The sequence below is a fragment of the Marmota monax genome, unplaced genomic scaffold (genome assembly GCF_021218885.2).
Source record: "Marmota monax isolate L192 unplaced genomic scaffold, Marmota_monax_Labrador192_F-V1.1 WCK01_AAM20220418_F8-fsc00063, whole genome shotgun sequence".
NCBI classification, from domain to species: domain Eukaryota; kingdom Metazoa; phylum Chordata; class Mammalia; order Rodentia; family Sciuridae; genus Marmota; species Marmota monax.
In genome coordinates this window covers 5,161,905-5,175,887 of record NW_026693726.1, presented here as the reverse complement: position 1 = coordinate 5,175,887, position 13,983 = coordinate 5,161,905, and the positions used below count along the sequence as shown (strand labels likewise).

Sequence of the window (13,983 nt, the reverse complement as noted above, 5' to 3'; positions counted from 1 at the left end):
GCCTCTCCAGGTGATAGATCATAACCCCTGGAGCAACAGACCCTGAACAGGTATGCCTAGGCCCAGTTAATTCTTGCCTAAAGCCACTGCCCCCTCAAGCTACAATTTGGGCTTCCTTCATCTCCTATTTCTCTTCTCTCCTGAATGTTTCCTTCAAGTGAAAATATTATAAATGAGTTTATCAGGGGCTGGGGTTGTGGCTCTGCGAAAGAGTGCTTGCCTAGCACGTGTGAGGCCCTGGGTTCGATCCTCAGCACCACATAAAAATAAATAAATAAAGATATTGTGTCCAACTACAACTAAAAAATAAATATTAAAAAAATGAGTTTATCAATGATTGCAAGAATGCTGCTGTTGATTATGTAAATGTCCTTTAACTAGAGAAAAATAATGCTCCAGTTTTGTTTTCCAATGCTTTTCAATGTCCAGACATTTTCTTGACTTTTTTTTGGAGGGGAAGCGGTGTCATCCTCAATACATAGCAAATATCATGTTATTTTGTTGTATTACATCTTATAACTTAAGAGTCATCCATTCCATTAGGATTCTTAGTTAATTCTATGTGCCCTTTGCTAAAATAAAAGGTAGTATACAGTATAAGGGAAAGATCTTCATGTGACTTCAATTTCCTTTGCTAGTTTCCATTATTTGTATTATTTACTTAGAAGTCTCTGGTGGTAAAGAATACAATAAATTGGGCTGGGGATGTGGCTCAAGCGGTAGCGTGCTCGCCTGGCATGCGTACAGCCCGGGTTCAATCCTCAGCACCACATACAAACAAAGATGTTGTGTCTGCCGAAAACTAAAAAATAAATATTGAAAAATTCTCTCTCTCTCTCTAAAAAAAAAAAAAAAGAATACAATAAATTAATATTTTCAAAGAAAAATTTTATATCATCCCTGCATGGAAAAGACTTAAGAAATCAAGATATTAATAAGACTTAAAATAGCAATAAGAACACATAAAATAAGTCTCAAAACAGAAATTACAGATATAAAAAATACAATACACTATGAGAAACTCCAAAGGTGCAGATGTTCTTAAGTTTTAGGAATTGGTTTATAGTTTTCACCATCTTAAATCATCTCAAGATTCCAATATGTACCATTTTGACCATTTTGGACCGAATGACTATTCTCAAGACATCTAACATTAAAGAGCTTGTAACAATATCCTTAAAAGAGGGAAATAAAATACATAAAAGCTGGTGAGTGTAATAATCCTACCAAACAAAAGAGGCTCAGTCCCAGTCTGCTGGACCACAATGTTGTCCAGCAACTAACATCCCACAAATCAGCCAATGACTGATAAGTGAACTTAAACTTAACCCAGCACTACCTAATGGCTTTCTTAACTAACAGCTAGCTTTTTAACTAAGTGCTGTTAACAGGGCAAATCTGTTTGATAAAGAAGGAAACTGCAAATCATGATCATCTACATGAAATCCTTAATGACAGTAACAGACATGCCCAGTATTCTTTCTTATTTTATTTTTGTACCAGGGATTGAACCCAGGGGCACTAAATGACTTCCCCAGTCCTTTTTTTGCATTTTATTGGAGACAAGGCCTCACTGAGTTGCATATGACCACACCAAGTTGCTGAGGCTGGCTTTGAACTCGTGATCCTCCTGCCTCAGCCTCCCAAGCTGCTGGTAGTATAGGTGTGCACCACCACACCCAACTCCCCCGTAATCTTAACTGTGTTCTTTTCACTACCACCCATCTTCCATCTTCAACTTTTAGAGGGGAAAAAATTTCAGGAAAGAAAGACAAAAGGAAGCAGAAGAAAAATTTTCTATAAAGAGTGAAACCCAAACTGAAGCAGTCAAGAAATTATACCATTATTTATCAATACACCCTCAATTCAAAGTCATAAACAATGAGCAGTCAGTGCCTGGAGCTTAGTTTTAATGGGCTGCACAGCTTATAGGACATGCATGACACTCTGCAGGCTAACGATAGCAGGTGCAGGACAGCAGAATTGTCTCAAGCACTGCAACCCCACTGCCTGTATCCCTAACCACCACATCCAGCATCTCTAATTCCAAGAAACATTATGTTAAATTTGCAGAAATGTATATGCTCCTGAAATTCAGAATTTTTGGTAAGGAATTTCTATATTTATAATTTAGGGATCTAAAAAGATATGTGAAAGAATTTCCATTTTCCAATGTTAACCACACAGAGGTGACTACCTATTAAACATTATACTTATTAATATTTCTATTATAAAAATATATATCCTAGGGGTTGGGGACTATAGCTCAGTGGCAGAGTATATGCTTAGCATGTACAAGGCCCCACATTTGATTCCCAGCATATAAATAAATAAATAAACAAACAAACATACACACACATATTCTTGCACATCAAAATGTATTTTTTAGGGGCTGGAGTTATGGCTCAGCGGTTGAGCATATGCGAGGCCCTGGGTTCGATACGCGGCACCATATAAAAATAAAATAAAGGTAAAAAATTTTTTTAAATGTATTTTTTAAATTTGTTACCCATAAGACTATGTAAATGTTTTAATTAACTCTAAAGATGGCCTACAAATGGCTTAAGGTATAGGACCCCTGAAGATATGCAATTCAATTTTTTCATTTGCACTCTGATAAACTTTTCACTTTAAAGCATATTAACAACAGAATTAGAAATTTTAAGATAAATTAATATTAAATATCATTATAAAAGCTACTGTAACATCAAAACAATGAAAGTTGTTTCACATTTGAATCAAGGGCTGCTTTTATAAGCAGGAATGATCTTCTAGAAAAGACAATCCTCATTTCGATGGTACTTCAGTGGGCACAGATCAGCTAGTGACAACAGGAACTTCCAGAACTCATTCACATTCTCCAAGTTAAGCCTTGGACAATTTGGGATCACATTTCACATAGACACAAACAAATAACAGAAAACACCATGCATTATATTTTGATCTATGAAAATAGGTCTTCAGTTCCAGCAGCTGGAACATTACAAGCAGTGCAGGCAGAACCTCACACGTGCATAGGTAAAAGAGCTCTCTGAAAGCTCTCCTGGCTCCCTGCAAATAATTGAGCAGACAGAAGAATTCCACAAATAGCAGAGCAGAAGTCAGATGACTGAATATATTATCAGCTTCTTTTGGGACTACAATATCTCAACACGGAGTCATCCATGCTACATGGGAGTGCAAAACATCCTCACACAATCTGTACCCAACAGTTAACACGTCTGAATTAAATAAATTTTAAAGAAATAAGACAAATATCTGTATCAGCTTTTTATTCCATTCCAAACCTATCTCCCCTATAGTGCGCTCTGCCTAGTTTCTACCTACACCCCCTCAATCAAGTTTTCTATTGTGAGAACAATAGGCAGTGAAAATGCGCTTTTGCAAAATACATTCCTACCCCTTTCCCTTTCACTACTGGGGACTACTACTGATCTATGTTACCTCAACAAAGCACTGGATAAGAGTCTAATAGCTAACAACAATTCCAGTTAAGGAGGCAGGGCTAAGGAAGCAAAGGCTGCTTGGGTTCAAATTCCTCTTCAGTAGTCTGTGTGACCTTTGGCAAGTTATTTGACAGCTCTGTGCCTCCATTTCCTGAGATAACAAGAACCACCACCTCAGGGCACTATGGGGAGAAACCAACCTACCAGAGTTTACAACAAAGACACTTGAACTCCACGCCAGGTTTTTAGTAAATGTTAACTATTTTACCTTGTAATTCTTATTTCTTGAAAAGTAAATGACAGGAAAGAATACTCAATTTCAAGAAGGGTTAAAATCTGGGCTGAGGACAACAAAAGCTAGAGAATACTTCTTGGTCTTAAAATAAATAACTTCTGTCCAGGTAGAGGCCCACCTTAAGACAAGAGTCTGGAAGATACTTGCTGACATAATTTGTAGGACTGAAATGAATCAAATCCCTTATGGACTATACAACTAGACTGACAGCCTTAAAGTCCTACAAATATTTGCTTTGTCAAATTCCAAATAAGACATGCTCAGACTCACCATTCACTATGATGTTTATGACCTGTTTCCCCACTTACTGCTCAAGGTTAACTTTTCCCAAAAAAGTTTTGTCTTTAGGCACAATAACCTAATCCCCTTTAAACTTATCTCCTGAAAAAAAAAAAGGGGGGGGGGGTTAACTTCTATTTTACAGGGTAGTGACAGGAATGAAAAAATGAGCACATGTCAAAAAGACTATCAGGTTACTGGAACTCAATAGTTGAGTTGTTATTGTCATTTGTGCTTTTATCATTATTACTCTCCCAATGCAGGCATTTTAGTTGAGATCAAAAATAAGCCACATCTAGAAAATTGACAGCCAAAGCAGAACACCTAATGCAGGGTTCTGAACATGAGCTTTCCTTCCTTTAAAAATACAAGGTGTGAAGGTCCAGAATATGTATCCCTAAAGTTGCAACAGTGCACAGGCAACCCACAGGAATGGGAGGTCCCAGACATGCTGCTCTATCACCTTCAACCAACTGAGAAGTGCCATCCCCACCACAAACCACACAGGACTTAGGATAGAGAGAATGCAACAGATTTCAGAGGAAATAAAGCTATCTATAAATATTTATACCTTTATGAAAGGAAATATACTTAATACACTAATCAGTCAAGGGAACATTTAACAACTTTTTAAAAATTATAAATATAATAATTCTATTTTCAGGAAAAAGAGCTCATATACATAATCAAAGTACAATTTACATAATTAAAATCACAAACACACACAACAGAGCTTAAGTACCAAAGAAACTGAACTTAAGGCAAACACTTCCCTTTCCATCTTCCCCTCCACCAAAAAAATAAATAAAAATTAAAAAGAAAAAACAAAGCATCATCAACTTTCTATGTTCCCCCTTTAATCACTTGATTCTTTAATGAACGGTTTTTATTATTCAAGTACATGGCCAATGCTAGTACACTCAAATAAGCATAAAATGGCTAAGTGAACATATGAATGAAACAATGCATAAAGGAAGCAAGAATGCAAAGATCTAAAAAGACCAAAACAAAATCAGGCTTGGTGTTACACTCTTGTAATCCCAGGACTTGGGAGGCTGAGGTAGGAGGATCACAAGTTCAAACCCAGTCCTAGCAACTTAGTGAGGCCCTAAGCAACTTTGTAAGACCCTGTCTCAAAATAAAAGGGGCTGGGGATCTGACTCAGGGTTTAAGGGTTCAATCCCAGATGCTGAAAAATAAAGTAAAATGAAAAGCCCAAATGAGATTTAAGTTGGTTACAAAGAAAGAATAGTTCAGAACTATCTTTAGGCATCAATTCTACCAGAATTAACAGCTTCAATTTTACACATATCTATCAACTGATGACTGGTCACATTTTTTTTTTTTTTAGAATTTTCAAGTAGTTGTTAATAACATCTACATATATGCAGCCCTCCTCTCTTCATTACTTGAAAGTATGAGTGTATATCCAAAAGCCTCAAAACCAGTTAAGTAAATCACTACCATAGGTTTCCTGATCACTTATTCTCTAGAAACTTCCACCCAAAAAACCAACTGAACATTGTCCTAGAATCAACATTTCCACAATGTATTATGTCATCACAGCCACTGGTGCCAGAAATATGGTTGATGATCAGCAAGAATTTCATGGGTAATCACATAAAATTTTTGCCCCCAAAACCAAAAGTATTATATTCTACCTGCAGACTATCTAGTCTTTTAATTCCAGTGATATTCAAAAGCAGAAGTTTACCTTTAAGATTTCCACCCCTTTTCATAATCAATTTTAAATATTTTCTAAAAGATGCATAGAAGTCACATTCAACTCCATTTAGAAATTACCATGTAGGGCCCATAAAGTATATGTTCTCTCTCTGCTTGTCCAAATTGGGGGTGACAGTATAACCGAATTTTATAGCTTTTCCAAACTTTACTTTTTAATAAAAGTAAGAGGGTAATATGACATGATATTCTTTCTACAGTTAGCAATTCCCACCTAGAAATTTTTAAAACAAAGAAGGAAAATAAACACACCAACACTAACATCTTTTTATTTAGAAAAGTAAAGCACAGAAATAAATTAGTTTGAAATATGAAGGGAAAAAAAAAAAAAGCTAAAAGATTTTGTTCTGCTTTCCTTTACTTGGCTTGCATTATTGGTATGTACACAGTATTATTTCACTAGTGTAAAAGTCACTGATTTGCTGCTGATTTTTTGATTTACTGCAATGAAAGACCAACAGCTTAAAGCAGTTATTTATCTTCTCCCTCCTACTCTTTTCATTTAAAATCAATAAAGCATGTAACACAGTACGCAACAAAACTATAAACCCAAAATACTAAAAAGCTAATAATTTCTACTTTTGCCCTAACAACAGCCAAACATTAGCTGTGCTTTTAAATATAATTACTATCATGACAAAATGGTCAAAATATCAAATGAGGACACACTTGTGCATTTCAGAAAATTAATCTTCTAGAATTGTTTAAAGAAACCACTCTTTTTCTTTTTCCCTACCCAACAATCTAAGACAGACTGCTTAAAAGAACTGCTTTAAATCCAACACAACAAAAACATTTTTTTCTAAGAAATCCGAGCTGTCAACTTATGGGTCACATTTCAACCTGATATGATTTGAAACAGCTAAGGTACTGAATCCTTAAATATAGGGTGTGTAATGGAAGCCTGCTCACAGATCCTTGATTCCACTGAGACCAGGAAAGCTTTAATAAGATATAACTATAGAAAAAGGCAACCAGGGAGCATTACCCCTTTATCCAATTGTATACCACAGTCCAAGATCTCTTCCATTCCTTAAATTTTATATTTCCAGTAAAATGCTTTACTAACACTGAGCTAACGTCACCCTAAATTATATTTAACCAATGAAGGTAGTTAAAAATATTAATTACCAAAAAAATTTAAATTCATAATTGGTGAGCTCCTTTTCTACCTCTGCTTCAGTATCCTGACATCTAAAAGTCAAAGAACTCCTCTTGTTAAGACGGAAATTCCCAGGAGGAAGAAGGCTCAGATCCAGTCTGAGAGCGCACACAATGGAATCACAGCTGACGATGCACATCTTTTTCTAGATGTCTCCATATGCTTGAGAGGTTTTTTTTTCCCCCCTAACCAGGCATTAGGGGACTTGCTTGCCTCTGCAACCAAGAATCTGATAACATTTTCAAGGTTTGATTTAAGGAATGAGTAAAATAATGTGTTGCTCTTAATCATATAAAACAGAGAGAAGGAGGTGCATGAGAGTGGCCATCAGTAACTACAGTAACTAATGATGGGGGTAGAGGGTTGAATGTTGTTAAATTTTGAATGTCTATAACACTCCCTACTTCCGACAATCTAAATAAATGTTTGTTTTATCTTCTCAGTTTTGACTCTTTTATCACTAAAATAATACCTCAAGGGCTACAGCAGAATGCAATTAATTTATGTCTACACAACACCCAAGATTATACTTGACTGGGAATTCACATGCATTTTAAAATGGTATATTACAACAGAATGCTGTTCCTTAAAACCGTATTCTCAATTATTTCTTAGTAACCCAACATTAATGAAAACTTGAAAACCTGATAGATAACATAAATCTCATGCCCATAAAATATCTTTTTAAAAGCCTCAAAATTAAACTCATGGGATGCTTATCCCAAAAGTGAATGGATTCATTCTTAATTTAACACTGTTCATTCTTTGAACTCCCAAAGATTCTACAAATTCCAGTTGGGAAAAGGAGCATTTCTGCTGCCAGGGTGCACTAAACACACCAACAAAGAACAGGAGCGTGCAGGCGCACACACACTCACACACAACACACACACACACACAAGCGCACTGTAGCAGCTGCTGTCTTTTTAAGACTGCTATTCCTGCTGAGCAACCTGTGCTCCTTACAGAAAAGCAAAGAAAGACTTACCTTCTCTGTTCCTGAAAGTCAGGAGTTGAGAAAGTCACTTGACTGAACGCAACTGTTAAAACAACCAAAGATGTCTCCTAACCTTGTATAAACCAAAAAAGTATCCACACACTGTACTATTCAGCAGTGTTTAAGAAGAAAACTAAAATTATTTTTAGGAATCTTTTGTGTGGGAGTAATCTGGCAAACTACATTTTACTCAGACTTTTTTTTTTCTTCTGTAGACAAATATTCTTTGACTAGCTTTGCTCCTTAAAAACCCACGCTTAATGTTTCAGTGATGCTTTGGTTTCTAACTTCATTTTGTTTACCCAAGAAAAAGCAAACGGGGGGGGGGGGGGGGGGGGGGAGAGAGCACAAAATTTTTTTTTCCTGTAGTCCCCCAAACGCCAAACTTTCAAATGCACTTTGGTAATTGGCAGACTGATTACACAAGGAACCAGTGAAGCCATTACAAACAATGATGCTTTACACTCCCAATAATCAGCTGACGTAAGACTACCCCATGCCTTCATTCTCAAGGTACCCTTTTAAATTTCATTGTCCCCATGCTGGAGTGGCTGATTAAAATGAGACACAGGCAAACAGGTAACTTCTATGATCCTCAGCAGGTAAACCCGGCGCTGAGGTCCAGAACATAATCACTACAACATATGCCATTTTAGAACCGGGCCACGGGAGTTACTGCCACATCCTAAAGTGGCTTTAGACTTCGTCGTGTCTCAGACAACGCTTCTCGCGGTACAAGAGAAATACAGTATCTCGTGTACCTCTACGTGCACCTCTTACAAACCAGACGCCGTGTAAGTGACACTACCCCACCGATCAAGGCACGGGTGACTAGGGATGGACAAGAGTGGACGGCTCTTGGCGTCTCCATGACTCCCCCGCCCCGCTTGCAACTCTGCTCCAACTGGTCCGGGAGAAACCCCGCCCCCTTTCTTCCTCCGGTCTCCACGATTGGCTTACCGACACCCGGCAGGTCAGCTCCCCGCCTTCGATTGGCTCACTGCCCCATCAGTCAGACGCAGCAAGATTCGGGTCGGTGGGAGGGGAAGGCGTTGGAGGTGGTGGAGTGGGAGTGGGATTAGAGGACGAGGTGGCGGAGGAGGGTGTTCGGCTTCGTCTCAGGTTTAGGAAAGTTTCCCCTACCAGTGACGGACCCAGAAGGCGTTAGACCCACTCCAGCTCCCGGCCATTGAAGGGGCTCCGGTCCCCGATTCCCGCCCCTCGGTCCCGCAGGCCCCGGAAACCACTAGGGGGAGGGGGAAGAGGGAGGGACCATCTAACCAGGGACCGACCCACCCCCGATCTCGAAAGAGGCGCCTCCGGGACTCCCCGGAGGGGCGGGGGGCGGGGAGCGCCAGCCCGCAGCGACGACCCCGGCCCCCTCCCCCAGTAGCCCCAAGGGGCCCTAGAGAGGCGTGTCCCCAGGACCGGGGCGTGACCGTCGCGAGCCGACCGAAGGGCCCCTCCCGCTTCCCGCCTGGGGCCCTGAGGGCCTGTCCCTTCAGGGGCGGGGAAAAAGGGGAGAGAAAAGGGGGCGCTGGCGAGCCAACCCGGAACCTCCCGGACCGCCTCCCGCCCCCGGCCCCGGCCCCGGCCCCAGCGCGCCTCCAGCACACATGCCCGCACCCAGAAAGTTAAGTCAGGGGCGAGCCCAGCTCGGCGCCGCCGCGGCCCGGCCCCCGGCTCCCCGCCCCCACCACGGCCCGGCCTGCTCGGCCCGAGCGCGCCGCCGCCCCGCCCGCTGCAGCTCCTTCCCGTCCGCCCGCGGCGCGCGGCGCCCCTCGCCCCCCGCCCCCGGCGCTGACACGGGCCCGGCCGCCTGCCCGGCCGGGGCTCCCCTCCTCCTTCTTCTCCACCTCCTCCTCCCAGAGGCTCAGCCCGCCGGCCGCCTCTGACACTCCGCTTCACCTTCACACACCCCCAGCACTTCCCGAGTCCTGCCTCCCCTCGCCCGTCTCCCACCCTGCGCTGCAGCCGCAAAGCGTTTCCCTCAAAGAATGCACCTTCTGGGGATTCACCTTCCCAGCTCAGCCGCGCTGCCCTCGGGAGAGCCGGAGCCTCGGCTCTCTCCGACCCCGCACCGGTCTGGGGGGCAGGCACTCGCTCCTCCAGTGGGGGCCGCGCCAGCGCCCCCGGCCTCCCCGCCGCGCCTCGGCGCTCACCTCTTGCCTGCGCCGCGGGCTGCAGCCTCCGCCCGCCTCGCGCTCCGGGACTCGTCTCCCGAGCTCTCGCAAGGCGCTGGAGCGCCTCCTTTCTCTCCCGGGGACTCCGCGTCTCCCCGCCGCTTCCCGCCCTCCCCACCCCCCAAACCCCAACTCCCCAGCTCCGCGGCGCCTCCGGGATGCAACTCCCGTTTTCCGCACACTCGGGCAGCGGTGCCCGCACACAAAAACAGCCCTCTCGGAGGCGCACGGCTCCTCCGGGCTCCGCGCAGGAAGGGCAGTCGCGGCTGGGGGTGGGGACGCGGCGCCCCCCGCCTGCCTCCCACCCGCCCTCGCAGCCCCTGGGGAAGGCGCGGTTACCGGCTCCGGTCGGTCACGCCGTCAGGTGCCGGCTGCCGTCGGCGCTGACCTTCGCCGCCGAAGCTGTAGCTGAGGCTGCGGCCGCCATGTTCCCGTGTTAATAACTGCTGCCTGGTTGTTTATTTCAATGGAGATCCTCCCCCAACTCCCTCCTCCTCCTCCTCCACTCCTCCTCCTCCTCCGCCGCCGCGTCTCCGCACTTGCGGAGAGAGACAGACCGCGCGAGCTCGCGAGCAGAGGAGGGGGCTCGGGAGCCAGGCCGTCCCTCCCTCCGCCTCCCCGGCAGTGGCCGCCGCCAAGTCCTGTCACTGGGGAAAGGACGGGGCGGAAACTTGCCTCCCGTGTCCCGGAGGAGGGGGCAAAGGTGGACTGAGTGTTCTCACCAGAGCAGACCCTAGCCGGGGGGTCCACAGCATCTCTGTCGGCAGAGTCCTCTGGGAATGGGAGAGGTGAAGAGCGAGGGGACAAAATGGGTGACTGTGGTAGAGGGAGGGTGACCTATGGGTGACTGGAAGTGAAGGGAGAGTAAACAGAGGACTCCATGGGAGGGCAAAGGGCAGTGCCAAAAAAGAAAGCGAGTGGGACAGCAGGGCCTCACTGTGGAGGCAGTGGGACCCTGGGGTTGCAGACGGCGGGGACGATGCCTCAAGACGAAGATTCTGGAGAACCAAGTGCCAGAACCTGGAGAGGAACCTCCAGCCCGCGCTCTGTCCGGGCCCTTTCTGCCAGACCCCTGTACCCCTCGGGCGCACCTCACACACGCACCGCGGCTTGCCGCTGCTCCCAGGAGGCGCCCCTCGGCGGCCAAGTCCCCCTCGGTTCCGATGAGGTTTCGTTTCCCCTGTGGCAGTCCTTATCTCAGAGGGGATGGAGGGGCGCGACTAAGGGAGATGAGCTTAAAGGGGTGCCACCCAGCAATTGCATGATAAAGCAAATGCTGCTGTGCGCACTGTGTAAAACCTGACCTGGTTGAGCATTCTCAGCGTGCCGTGAAGTCACAAAAGTTTTTTTTTTTTTTTTTTTTTTTCATTGCAGAATCCACTCTCTAGACATGAGTGAAGTATTGGGGAGAATCAGGAGATTGTCACCAAAAATAAAAATAAAAAAAAGTGAGACACCTTCCCCCACCCCCGCACATGTTAATTTAATTTTACACTTTAAAAAAAAAAAACGAGTTTCCAACTTAGATATAATTAGTTGAAATGAGCAACATTTATTTAACAGTAGTTAAATATAAAAGGGAAATAATGAGAAAGGTCACTTGTCATAGACAATCAGTGTTTATCAAACACTATGTGTCTGGCACTGTGCTAAGTGATTTATATACACTATATAGATTTTAATCATCAAGCCTCACAAAATAATTACTATTTTTATACTTCCCCTAAAAAATGAAGCTTAAAGAAGTAAATTTTCTAGAGTCACACCACCAAAAAGTTGAAGATTTGAGTCCAGGTCTAGGGAACCCCAAAGCTTATACTTTTAATAGAATTTAAACTTCCAATTTGTGAAACTACCACTAATTTTATTTGGATAAAGAAAGAAAAAAAGTGCATATGCCTATTTGATTTGAGTAGAAAATATTTGGAAGACTGTAACAAACGTTAACACTGTGGAATATAATAAAAAGTAGGCATATCAAGGAGTATTTCCACTTTTATATTGCACATGTGTCTAGTGCTTGAAATGTTTGTATTGAACATGTATGAACATAGTAAATTTGTTAAGATTTTTCTCTTGTGCTGGGAATCGAACCCAGGGACTCTTACATATAGGCAAATGCTCTGCCATTAAGCTATGCCCCAGGTCCTTATAGTTGTCTCATGTGTGTGTTTGTGTGTGTGTGTGTGTATAATATATATATGATGGAATATATGCTGAGATATATATGTACATACATATATATGTGTGTGTGTGTGTGTGTGTGTATATATATATATATATATATATATATATATATATATATATATGCTGGAATAACAGCATTGTGTTCCCTATACACGCAAAGCATTCTCAAGAATTGGGAAAGGGGGGCTGGGCATGTGGCTCAAGCGGTAGCACGCTCCCTGCCATGCATGCGGCCCGGGTTCGATCCTCAGCACCACATACAAACAAAGATGTTGTGTCTGCCGAAAAAAAAAAATTCTCTCTCTCTCTCTCTCTCTCTCTCTCTCTCTCTCTCTCTCTCTCTCTCTCCTCTTTCTTAAAAAAAAAAAAGAATTGGGAAAGAAAACAGGAAATGGAGTGCATTTTTATGGCCTGTCATCTTCAACTCCTGTATAGTATTGCTATGATAAGGTAGTACTCACCTGAGGTCTGGACTCAGATTTTCTTTCTTGCAACTATGAATTTTCAGGTATTTTGATAAAGATTCTCCTCACTCTTCCCCTCCCTTTTTTGGCAAAAGTCCAGAGTCCATCAGGCCCCTGCAACAGTCCATTTCATTAAATACTAACCAGGATGTCTGCACAAGCAAATGACTCCCCATTGTATTGCTGTATTACTCAATAAAACTTCTTACTGCAGGCTCAAGATAGATGACTGTTTCTACCCCCCCCCCCAAAAAAAAAAAACAAAAAAAAACCTGATAGAATAGTATAAAGAACCTGGAGAAATCATGTAACTTCTTTTCTCTAATATAGTCTCTGGGCTCCCTCTGCACTTTATTGTTATAACTTGTCTTGTAGTGGAGATATTTATATAATGGTCTTTGACTTTCATTAAATTGTTAAGTACCTCAGGACTTAAAAAGCACTTAACAAGGAATTGCATGAGGTTTATTATTTAATTAAATCTTTAAAACACAAATAATGCAATAGGCTCTCCTTATCTTGTAAGGAATATTCCAAGACCCAAGTGGACCCCTGAAACCACAGATAGTTCTGAACTCTATGTGTATACTATGTTTCTTCCTTTCTCTAAATACGTATGATAAAGTTTAGTTTATATTTTAGACACAATAAGAAATTAACAACAATAACTAATAATAAAATAGAACAATTATAACTATGCTGTAGTAAAAGTTATGTGAATGAATTCTCTCAAAATACCTTTCACCTTTTTATTTAGAAGAACCACTTCACATCTTCTCTTTGGCATAACCAGATTGTGAACATCACCACACTTTTGTGCTCTAGGGCCATTATTAAGCAAAATAAGCATTATTTAGCATTAGAAGGTCATAAGCACTGTGATACTTCTCTACTGAGAGGCTGCCAGGTGAGTAACATATACAGTGTGAATAGGCTGGACAGAGGGATAATTCACATCCCACTTAGAACAGAGTAGTACAATGTGAGATTATGTCACGCTATTCTGAATAAGGAACAATTTAAATTTTATGAATGGTTTATTTCTAGAATTTTCCATTTAACATTTTAGATCAAGCTTAAGCATGGGTAACTAAAACTATGGAAAATAAAACCACAGATAAAGGGAGAATACTGTAGTATTATTGCCCCAATTCCTATCCCATGTCCCCTTCCACAACTCACCCTCCAGTGCATTACTCATAAAACAGTTTTATGAAAAAACATTTT

At 42.4% G+C, this 13,983-nt stretch overlaps 1 protein-coding gene across 15 annotated transcripts in view; it reads right to left on the bottom strand.

Annotated features, from left to right (window-relative positions):
• Positions 1-11,291, bottom strand: part of Ncoa2 (nuclear receptor coactivator 2) — a 262,844-nt gene extending 251,553 nt beyond the window's left edge. For 9 of the 15 annotated variants that reach the window (XM_046460509.2, XM_058584417.1, XM_058584418.1 and 6 more), the window contains exon 1: positions 10,445-10,598. The gene's annotated coding sequence lies outside the window, so the exon portion shown is untranslated. Of the gene's footprint in view, positions 1-8,882; positions 9,252-10,084; positions 10,166-10,444; positions 10,599-10,827; positions 10,956-11,209 lie in introns of those variants that run through there. The other 6 variants (XM_058584420.1, XM_058584419.1, XM_046460502.2 and 3 more) reach the window with 4 other exon arrangements.
• Positions 11,292-13,983: the final 2,692 nt, after the last annotated feature.